A 12,398-nucleotide genomic window follows, 5' to 3' on the forward strand; every position below is an offset into this window, starting at 1 on the left:
GTTTATGGGAGGAAAGAATTAATCTCTTGATATTTCTATTATTTTATCTCGTACGTGAAAACGAGAGACAGTTGAAGGACGGAGAACAAAGTGTAGGGAGAGAAAAATAAACTCACCAAATTGCCGCTCCCTAGAAAGTCTTAAAAACAAGGAAGGCCAGTTCGGTTTTCTGGTTGTTTTTGTACTTTTCTCGTGACGTCAGGGTGCAAAAATGAACGGAAAAGTCGAAAATTGTCTGTAAATGTCTTCCTTATTATGTGACTAGTTGCCCTTATTTTTTTTTCCCTTACCTTTTTTTCAGATTTTTTTTATATTAATCTTTTCTGATTATTGATTATTTACTAAGTTGTTTTCAGTGAGATGTCACGTGTCTCTCTCTTCTTTGGCCAATTATTCAAAATGTTCCTGTTATTTTTGTTGTATTCATATTTCGCAGTGACTTTTTCACTTCATTAACACAAAGTCTCTAATAACTTCTATCCCTGCTTCGTGTCCTGAATTCAAACTAGCACTAAATTCTCATTTTCCCTCGTGGTCTTGCTTTATTTTCTACATTTCCTGAGGGACGTTTTTGCGTGCTGACACCTTCACCTCCAATGTTTTTTTTTTTTCATCTCTTATTTTCCTTCAAACTTCAAACTCTGCCTCTAGCTCCTCCTCCTCCTCCTCCTCCTCCTCCTCCTCCTCCTCCTCCTCCTGCTGTTGCTGCTGCTGGTGCTCCTACTCTTCCATTTTATATGTAAATTAGCTGGACAAACTTTCCGAACCGTATATCCACGTCGTGATTGCCTCGGGCGCTGCAGTGACTGTCCGACTCAGGCCATGACACTTTAGCCCTACCGAGAGAGAAAGAGAGAGAGAGAGAGAGAGAGAGAGAGAGAGAGAGAGAGAGAGAGAGAGAGAGAGAGAGAGAGAGAGAGAGAGAGAGAGAGAGAGAGAGAGAGAGAGAGAGAGAGAGAGAGAGAGAGAGAAGTTTAGAAGGCAGAGTTGGATACAAGGAAGAAGAGACAGGAGGAGAAAAAAGGGAATGATGGAAAGGAGAGAGAGAATGAGTAGATGAAGTAATGAATGTATGATGGAATAATTGAGATGAGGGAATAACGTAAAGGAGGTAAAGGAGAAGAAAGAGGGTGGAGGAGAAGAAAAAGGAGTGGAAGAGGTGAAAATTGAAGGGAAATAAGAGGAGGGGGAAGATAATTTGATGGTAGTTTTGAAGAAGGAAGAGGAGTGGGAGAATGAGAAAGAGAAGAAAGACGAAGAGGTTTTGATCATGGAGAAGGAACGTGAGAAAAAAAAAATAAACAGGAAGTATAAAAGGTAAGGTGGTGCGGAAAGAGGATGACGAGGAGGTGGAATAGAAAGAGGAGTAAGGAAAATGAGCAAGACGTGAACGAACAAGTGAGAAAAGAAAAACCTGCGCAAATTTATATGGAGTTTTTTGCATCCTTTCCACCCACCAGTCAGCGGCTACGTGTGTGTGTGTGTGTGTGTGTGGCATTGGTGTTTCCTTTGATGTTTATTTATTGTCATATTGTCGCTGCTTTTCCCGTTTTGATTGTCCCCAGAGAGAGAGAGAGAGAGAGAGAGAGAGAGAGAGAGAGAGAGAGAGAGAGAGAGAGAGAGAGAGACTGAATAATTGATTGAATAATAGAGTTTCTTGGTGACATAACATCACCGATTATATGGCTCTCTGACAGACAGACAGGCAGACAAACATGCTCGTGGATAAATTGGCAAATAGGACACACACACACACACACACACACACACACACACACACACACACACACACACACACACACACACACACACACACACACACACACACACACACACACACACACACACGACTTGAAAATCGTCCCTGACTTACAGCTTGTTTTTTTCTTTTCCAATTATCTTTACCCTCTTCTTCACCATCTGTTTTTTGCGTTCCATATACTTATTATACTTATAAAGAGAGAGAGAGAGAGAGAGAGAGAGAGAGAGAGAGAGAGAGAGAGAGAGAGAGAGAGAGAGAGAGAGAGAGAGAGAGAGAGAGAGAGACCAAAGTGAAGAAAAAATATATAGGGAAAAGAGAGGTCAGAGGACATAAAAGAGTAAAGGGAAGGAGAAAAAAAGAGAGAAAAAAAAGATGACGGCAGACAGAAGAGGGAGGGATGAAATTTATCGGGGGTAAGAAAGATGAAGACGAAGAGGACGAGAAAGGAGAGGAGACGAAGGGAAACAAGAAGAGAAAAGTGAAGAAAAGTTAATGAAGATGTGAATGTTTAATAATTGCGATTAATGTAAGGAAGAAAGGACAGGATTTTGGTGAGGAACAATAGATAGATAAGAAATTGCAATAAAAGACAATGAATTAACAACAGGATGATGATAAAGTGGAGAAGGATGTAGATAAAGATAAGAATGAGCAGTAGGAGGAAGAAAAAGGAATTGTAGGAGGAGAAAATGAAGTTAAGAAAAAAAAAGTAGAAGGATGAATATAAACATAGAGGATCAGAAGAAAGATAATAGGGATGATGATGATGTGAAGGAGGAAGAGAAGAAGGAGAAAGAGGAGGCGGTGTCTTTCCATTATCAGCAAAACGCGTGTTACTCAACCCTCAGCAGCTTTGGCTATAAATAGACTGAGGGGGATGTTTTGAGAGAGAGAGAGAGAGAGAGAGAGAGAGAGAGAGAGAGAGAGAGAGAGAGAGAGAGAGAGAGAGAGAGAGAGAGAGAGAGAGAGAGACCGCTATCATTGTTAGTGCCCTTGGTGTTGTTGTTGTTGTTGGTGGTGGTGGTGGTGGTGGTGGTGGTGGTGGCGGTGGTGGTGGTGGTGGTGGTGGTGATGGTTGTAGTAGCGTTACAGTGCTGAATGGCAGAACAAAATAGCTGAAGTCTTGGTACTTCGTTAACTAAGATTGGGTAACCGTGTCGCGAGGATAGTTAGTAGTAGTAATAGTAGTAGTAGTAGTAGTAGTAATAGTAGTAGTAGTAGTAGTAGTAGTAATTACAACAAACAATCTTCCTCCTCCTCCTCCTCCTCCTCCTCCTCCTCCTCCTCCTCCTCCTCCAGCTACTGCTGTTGCTGGTGCTCACTACCACGATCATCAGTACTCACACCTAATCATATTTACTAATTAGTTCACTCGAAATGGGATTAATATAGAGGGAAAGATCCTAATAGAGTAAGAAATGCTAGCAAAAAAAAAAAGAAGAAAAGAAAAGAAAGAGAGATGGATTTTTAGAAGCAGGGTTTTTTAATTTATTTTTTCTGTGCGTGTTGTGTGGCTTCGATTCTTATGAAAGACTGCTCGGATGTGTACTACCAGTGGCGCTCCCCAGCCTGCCCCAGAGTTGACAGTGGTCACAGTCGTATTCAGGACAAATATAAGAGAGAGAGAGAGAGAGAGAGAGAGAGAGAGAGAGAGAGAGAGAGAGAGAGAGAGAGAGAGAGAGAGAGAGAGAGAGAGAGTGTATGTGTGCGGACGGACCTGTATATCCATTAGTGCTTTGTCACAGCGAATGGTTGGATGAGTGAGGTAAGTGCGGCCGCCATCCATTCACTTAGCGTGGTGTTCACCTTAGCTGGCATTACTGTACTGAATGGCAGACCGAAATGTTGGCCGTCTGGACGCTTCGTTACGGAAGAGTGAGTAGCCATGTCGCGAGGTTGTCTGTTATTTTTGTATCATTAATTTTGTCTTCAGTCTTGCCCGTCAATTAGCAGTTAGCCCGGCCCTTATTGAAGTTGGGCTTAATTATCCCACTGTGTTAACCAGGAAAATCGATATTCGTTGATCGCTAAGCACAGTGAAGAATTTTGTGTTAGAAGTCCGTTCTGAAATATTGCTATTGCTGTAATGACTTGCCTGTATTTCGGCGTTGACAAGCCTCTGTTCAAGGGGTAACAGACCTGTATTTGTGGGCTGACAGTGCTGTGAGGTGTGGGAATGTGTCGTGCTTCTTTCATGTCAGTTCTGGATGATTCTAGAATTGTAGGTTCCCTTAATGGTTTTAGAGGCACTGCTCTACATTAGTATGCGAAACCAGTCAGTTCTAAAGTCTTTAATGTCGAAACCTGTAGGAATGTGGAGGATTATTGCAGGAAGCAGCTTTGTCCAGTCATCTTGTAGCTAGAATGATTGATTTACTGATTGCCATAATGTCCTGCAGTAAAGCATTCATTTGGCGCCGCTGTGGCGAGGACACATCCCGAACTTCTTCCCATACTTGTTCCTTGGCTGTGCAGTTCATGACAGTGGACGGTCTCATCAGGCCTGGCATGAAATACGGTGGCACGGTCCCACTCAACACGTGGTATACGCACTATTGTTGGTGTCTGTATAGAAGGTAGACTCTCGCATCGTAAAGTATTTCACAAGAATAGTTTTTCTTATATATACATCTTGACTTGTCTGATACATATAGTTTTCTATTATCATAATATAAGGTCGAATTGAACTCAGCATGGGTAACAAATATAATACGAATATTTTCCTCTGATATTTCATGAATTCTAAAAGGAGTTAAAAATATTTTTTAATATTTTTACTACTATATTTTGAGAAAAAAATTACACCATAAAAAGAAAGACAGTGCATTTTTTTCTATGAAAAATGTTAATATATTTAAGGAATTACCTTGGTTGCCTTCGTAAAATTTTGTAGGTATCATTATTTCGGTGTTGCTCAAGTTTTATACAAATAAGTGCTTAGTTATTCCATGTTTGCTTACCAAAACTTAAAGTGCTAAGATTTAGGCAGATGAATCATAAAATATGCGGTTCCTATATATTGATAGGCAACTCAGTATTTCTCAAGGTTTACATAGGTAAGTGCTCAATCATACATGTTTACTTACTAAATACTGAATTCATAAAATAAATGAAATTAGATAACAATGTGCCTTTCCATTATTCTCAAGTTCAACACAAATAAGTGCTCACTCATTTCATGTATGCTTACTAAACTTAACTTGAACTAGTTAAATAATTTAGAATTGATAAGAAGATTATGCACTTCCTGTACACTGATAGATATAATTGTGATAGATATAATTGAAGAATAAGGAAGTGTTGTAACAGGACATGATTATCTGTGACGCGAAGATAAAAGGATCTATCATGATCCGAGTGGGAGTACATAAATTGGGGTGGAAAAAAAAAAGTTAGGATAAGAATTGCTCACATTTGAGTAAGAAAAGATCACGAATGAGGTAATAAAAGATTAAGCAATCCTATTGTTTTTCAACCCACATAAGCATCTTCCAGAGGTGTAAGAAAAATCTTCCTCACCTCCCTTATGGAATGGGGTAGGGGAAGACGATGGATGGGGAAGGTTGGGGGAGGCCGCTTGATTACATGTTGCCCCGAAAGAACCTTGTCAAGATGAATGGGGTAAGACAAAATCAAAGTTCATAAAAGGTATTCGAAAGTTTTGAAAAAAAATTTTTGAGGCTGATTACGGTATAAAGGATCAGAAGCACATATTTAATGGACATTTCCTCTAATATACAAAGTAGTGATTTCAAAAAGATGACCTATTTATCGATAATAAAAAAAAAAAAAAAATATGGTTAGATTGCACAAATAGCTACGAGGTGATTTCCTCTTGCCCCATTTACCATTCTATTTTTTTCTCATCCTACTTTACTAAATATGTTGTTCCTGGCTTGGAGATGAGGTGACTGGTGACAAGTACTACAACAGAATGGTTAAAACTTTGCTGGTATACCTATATTTATATTTCATTTCAAGGACGACCCTTGGAAACTGGATTGAGGAAGCCTTCTCCACTTTAGACGACATAGGCTTCATGGAAGCTGATAATAATCAAGTTAATGACACTCCTAACACGGGAATGGTATAATCAAGTCATATTTTACATGCACTTCGTCGGGAAATTATAGCTGCTGGATGACATCAGGAAGAAGGGAAAGATAGGGAAGGCAACCGTGTCTTGACAAGAAAGTGACTGATAATCTGAGGTAATTAATGTGTAAACTCTCGCTGTCTAAGTTCGGCAACAAGGTTGTTTGTTCTGGAAGAAAAAATTTCAGATATATTTGAAATATAATAATAAATAAAGACATGAAATGGTTTCAAAATATACACTTCATGACGTCCGTGGAAATATACTGTATTGTACAGTTATAATATGGATTGTTTCGGGTGTATATCAATAAAAGATTTTGCGATGGAACGTCACCATCACGACAGGCTTCAGCAAACTTGTCCAGTTTGAATGGTTGGTTTGTGGAAGTAGCGTGTGACAGACGTTCAAGAGGCAGTCCCGAGTAGTATTAGGACACTTGGTGCCTGTGTGGAGGCTCGTTTGGCTAGCCCCCGAGCCTGGAATCATTGGTTGAGTGATGCAACGCGTCGTCCGGTCTTAGCTATGCATTGATCGATTGTTTAGCGCAGGATTACATGGCGGGATATTAATCCAATCTCCCGGAATACATGGTTGTTGGTTTATAGGAAGCGAGACAGCGAGGACATTGTTATTATTGTGAAAGATGCCGTGATATTAGCACTGGGTGGGTGTCGGGGAAGGGCTTCTCTATGCCATTTATTTACTAATAATTGCATGCTGCGTTTAAAATATAATTGATGAGGCTTATATAGTAAAGCCTCATTGCCACTACCTCAGTAAACAATAAGAGGGAGAGACAGCGAAACCTGACAGTTAACGTAAAAGCATCACTGTACGCTTCGCAAACAAAGACAGCACACTGTAATTGCAATAATGTTGAATGGATCCACATATAGAGTAGATATCTCTCATTACGAACATCGCTGATGTAGGCTGGGTTAAAGCTGCGAACCTTGCTGTAAACAATTCTTGGTACATGGAACACTACAGACTGAAGAAAAGAAGAGATTTACTTCATCGTGAGGAGACACGAGAGAGAGAGAGAGAGAGAGAGAGAGAGAGAGAGAGAGAGAGAGAGAGAGAGAGAGAGAGAGAGAGAGAGAGAGAGAGAGAGAGAGAGAGAGAGTATGCTTGGAGGATGTGTGTGTGTGTGTGTGTGTGTGTGTGTGTGTGTGTGTGTGTGTGTGTGTGTGTGTGTGTGTGTGTGTGTGTGTGTTTAATTAAGGGTACGAAACTGCAACCCATAACAAGAGTACCCAAGTCAGTGACATGCTTCATCCCATGATATAAGTCCTCAGTAAAGAACAGTCCCCTGCTGGTCGTCTCTCCTGAGGGCTCGTGTGGCTTTATGCTTACTATCATGCACGTTTGTGGAGTCATCTCGAAGCAGGAAGAGTACTAAGAGCGAAATATAAATGAACACAAAGGAAGAATAATTAGCAGCATCCCCGTTGGTCCTTTACGAAACTTTTTGTGGGTTACTGTACTAACTGTTGTTATGAATAGAAGGAAAATGTCCTGCGGGATGAAGGAAAGGATAAATATTTTTTTTTTTTTTACAAACGTTGTGTTTGAGTATGAACTTTTCCAAATATATGTTTCAGATGGTATTTCCAGAAAAAAATAGCCAAAATTATTATATTTTTTTTCGTTTCTGCTCATACAAGAAAAGGGTAAAAAGATTTTCTTCCATACATCTTCTGTAATATTACAGCAGTATTCTTTCTGCAGAAGTGGAAAAATTGATGACCACACATTGTTACTGCGATATGGAAAGGCACAGCCCCCTGCCGGACACATACGAGTATACAGCTTTTTGTTATTTTAATACTTCTCACGAAAGTTTTCCTTCAGATTCCGTAGCAACAATCCATTTGTGTTGAAGTAATTTTTCTATTTTTAAACCAGAATTTATTTATTTATTTTTTTTAGTTTTCAACCTATTAAAGAAGTCCTTCTACTCCTCCTACTTCTTCAGTAGTGTTCCAGAAATGTTTCTGTTTTTAAAACCTTTACTTCCATATTTAAAAACTATATATATATATATATATATATATATATATATATATATATATATATATATATATATATATATATATATATATATATATATATATATATGGAGGAGACAGTAAGCACCTGCCGAAACGATAATTACTCCCAGTGAGGTCTAAATCATAGTTCAGGGGATGCTGTGAACTTATCATTAAACCCAGCTTTGACCTCACTGAACATTTCCCTTTGTGTCTCACAACACAAGGGGGCAGTCACAGCCTGCCCTCTAAAGACAACTCTCTTCCTCCACACAAAACTACACACACACCCTTCACTTAAAATTTCAAAATTATCATGGCGACTCCTACACCAGCCTCGTAGTCCCCATCTGGGGAGGTGACCACAAATGTCCCCGGGTCGGACTGTCCTTCTGACAACGATCCTAAGTCCCTTGACACCTCCCTCAACTTTTCTTCATTAACTTCTGCAACATTCGCGGTCTAAGATCTAATTTTCAATTTGTAGAAGACAACCTCTCCTCCTCTAAACCTCATCTTCTTTTCCTCACTGAAACTCAGGTGTCTGAGGCAACTGACAGTAGCCCCTTTTCTGTTCCCTCCTACTTTCCCTATCCGCATTTTCAATTCAAAGTTGCGTTTATGTGCGCAACTTAACCTGCCCTCGTGCCCAAGCTCTTGAATCTTCCGAGTTTTCCACCATCTGGCTACGACCACAGAGTCACTCTCAAACTAAATTCATCTGTGTTGTATACCTCTCACCTAACTCCCCTGACTACAAGAAATTCTTTGACTACTTAACTTCCAAAGTGGAGCACATTCTGACTCTCATCCCTTTTGCAGAGATTTCCATTCTTGGAGACTTCAATGTTCACCACCAGTTTTGGCTTTCCTCTTCCTTCACTGACAATGTTCACCACCAGTTTTGGCTTTCCTCTTCCTTCACTGACTATCCTGGTGAACTAACCTTCAACTTTGCTATCCTCCATGACCTAGAGCAATTGGTGCAACATCCTACTCGTATTCCTGACCGTCTTGGAGATACGCCCAACATTCTTGACTTTTTCCTCACCTCTAATCCTTCTGCTTATGCTGTCACCCTCTCTTCTCTGTTGGGCTCCTCTGATCACAATCTCATATCTGTATCTTGTCCTATCACTCCAATCCCTCCTCAGGATCCCCCTAAGCGGAGGTGCCTCTGGCGTTTTGCCTCTGCTCGTTAGGGGGACCTGAGGAGGTATTTTGCTGATTTTCCTTGGAATGACTACTGCTTCTGTGTCAGAGATCCGTCTTAGTGTGCCGAGCGCATAACAGAGGTGATAGTGTCTGGTATGGAAGCGTACATTCCTCACTCATTTTCTCGTCCTAAACCTTCTAAACCTTCGTTTAACGCAGCTTGTTCTCGTGCTATACATGATAGATATGTGGCCCACAAAAGATGCTTAAGCCTTCCATCACCAGAATCTCGTGCACTTTATATTTCTGCCCGGAACCATGCCAAGTCTGTTATCCAACTAGCCAAAAACTCCTTCATTAACAGAAAGTGTCAAAATCTTTCAAGATCTAACTCCCCTAGTGACTTCTGGCATCTAGCCAAAAATATCTCCAGTAACTTTGCTTCTTCTTTCCCTCCTTTATTTCAACCAGATGGCACCACTGCTATCACATCTATTTCTAAAGCTGAACTCTTCGCTGAAACCTTTGCTAAAAACTCTACCTGGGACGATTCAGGGCTTGTTCTTCCCTCTCCTCCACCCTCTGACTACTTCATGCTACCAATTAAAATTATTCGCAATGATGTTTTCCATGCCCTCGCTGGCCTAAACTCTCGGAAGGCTTATGGAGCTGATGGGATCCCTCCTATTGTTCTCCCAAACTGCGCCTCCGTGCTTGCACCTTGCCTAGTCAAACTCTTTCAACTCTGTCAACATCTACCTTTCCTTCTTGCTGGAAGTTTGCCTTCAGCCTGTTCCTGAATAGGGTGACCGTTATAATTCCTCAAACTACCGTCCTATTGTTTTAATTTCCTGCCTATCTAAAGTTTTAGAATCAATCCTCAACAGGAAGATTCTTAAACATCTATCACTTCACAACCTTCTATCTGATCGCCAGTATGGGTTCCGTCAAGGCCGCTCTACTGGTGACCTTCTAGCTTTCGTTACTGAGTCTTGGTCATCCTCTTTTAGATATTTTGATGAAACTTTTGCTGTTGCCTTGCATATATCAAAAGCTTTTGATAGAGTCTGGCATAAAGCTCTGATTTCCAAACTATCCTCCTACGACTTCTATCCTTCTCTTTAACTTCATCTCAAGATTCCTTTCTGACCGTTCTATTGCTGCTGTGATAGACGGTCCCTGTTCTGCTAAATCTACTAACAGTGGTGTTCCTCGGGGTTCTCTCCTGTCACCCATTCTCTTCTTACTATTCATCAATGACCTTCTAAACCAAACTTCTTGTCCTATCCATTCCTACTCTGATGATACCACCCTGCAGTTTTCAAGTCTTTTCATAGACGTCCAACCCTTCAGGAAGTAAATATTTCACGCAGGGAAGCCACAGAACGCCTAACTTCTGATCTTTCTAAAATTTCTGATTGGGGCAGAGCAAACTTGGTATTGTTCTATGCCTCAAAAACTCAATTCCTCCTTCTATCAACTCGACACAACCTTCCCTACAACTACCCCCTCTTTTTCAATGACACTCAACTGTCCCCCTCTTGTACACTGAACATACCCGGTCTTTCGTTTACTTATAATCTGAACTGGAAATTTCACATCTCATCTCTAGCTAAAACAGCTTCTATGAAGTTAGGTGTTCTGAGACGTCTGCGCCAGTTTTTCTCATCCATCCAGCTGCTAATTCTGTAGAAGGGCCTTATCCGTCCATGCATGGAGTGTGCTTCACATGTCTGGGGGGGATTCCACTCATACGGTCTTCTTGACAGGGTAGAATAAAAAACGTTTCGTCTCATCAACTCCTCTCCTCTAACTGACTCTCTTCAGCCTCTCTCTTATCGCTGCAGTGTTGCATATCTAGCTGTTTACTACCGCTATTTTCATGCTAACTGCTCTTCTGATATTGGTAACTGTATGCCCGCCCTCATCCCACGGCCTCGCTGCTCAAGACTTTCTTCTTTCTCTCACCTCTATTCTGTCCACCTCTCTAATGCAAAAGTTGACCAGTATTCTCAGTCATTCGTCCCTTTCTCTGGCAAACTCTGGAACTTCATGCCTACTTCTGTATCTCCACCTTCCTATGACTTGAATTCCTTCAAGAGGGAGGTTTCAGGACACTTATCCTTTAATTTTTGACTACCACTTTGGACTTTTCTGGGACTGGCATCTCAGTGGGCTTTTTTTTATTGGATTTTTATTGCCATTGGCTAGTATCCCTCCTACATAATATATATATATATATATATATATATATATATATATATATATATATATATATATATATATATATATATATATATATATATATATATAATTTTTTTTATCAACTTTGAACGTAATATGAACAGTTTTCCTCCTCCTCCTCCTCCTCCTCCTCCTCCTCCTCCTCCTGTCGATATTATATACCTGGATTTCCAAAAAACTTTTGAAAAAGTTTCGCATAAGCATCTTATCAATAAAGTAAAAGCCCACGGTATAACTGGTGACATCGCAGCGAGGATTAAGGATTGGCTGTCAGACCGTAAATAGTGAATAGTGATAAATGGTAAATCTTCAGATTGGGTTAACGTAACTAGTGGCGTTCCTCAAGGATCAGTTCTGGGGCTGATTCTTTTTATTATATATATAAATGACATCGACGAAGAGATAAAATGTAAATTATCAAAATTCGCGGAGGACACAAAAATTGCAAATAAGGTAGACTCGGAAAACCAAAGACAACTTTTGTAAAGCGATATAAATACTCTCATCAAATGGTCAGATAAGTGGCAAATGAAATTCAATATTGACAAATGCCACTTATTGCATTTAGGAAATCAAAATCCTCAGGCGATATTCAGTATGGATAATACCCCCATGACGAGTGTGGACAAAGAAAAAGATCTTGGCGTCATAGTTTCGGCAGACCTCAAGCCAAGTAAACAATGTACCGAAGTCGTAAAAACTGCAAACAAATTAGTCGGTTTCATTGGAAGATCTTTTACTTTCAAATCCGAGAAAATGATATTAACATTATGCAACTCACTCGTGCGTCCATATCTCGAATACAATGTTCGGTTTTGGTCACCGTACTACAAAAAAGATATCGAGAATTTAGAAAAAATACAACGTAGATTGACAAAAATGATCCCAAGGTTGCGAAACAAATCCTACGAGGACTGTCTTAAGGAACTAAATTTATTTTCTCTTGAGAAGCGTAGAGTAAGAGGGGACCTTATTACGCTTTTTAAAATTTTTAACGGATTTACAAATATGAATATTGAAAAATACCTATCAGTCGACCGATCAAATGTCACTAGAAACAATGGTTTTAAAATTGTAGGTAAACGTTTCTTGACAAATGAAGCCA

Source organism: Scylla paramamosain, chromosome 10 (assembly GCF_035594125.1).
Source record: "Scylla paramamosain isolate STU-SP2022 chromosome 10, ASM3559412v1, whole genome shotgun sequence".
Lineage (NCBI taxonomy): Eukaryota > Metazoa > Arthropoda > Malacostraca > Decapoda > Portunidae > Scylla > Scylla paramamosain.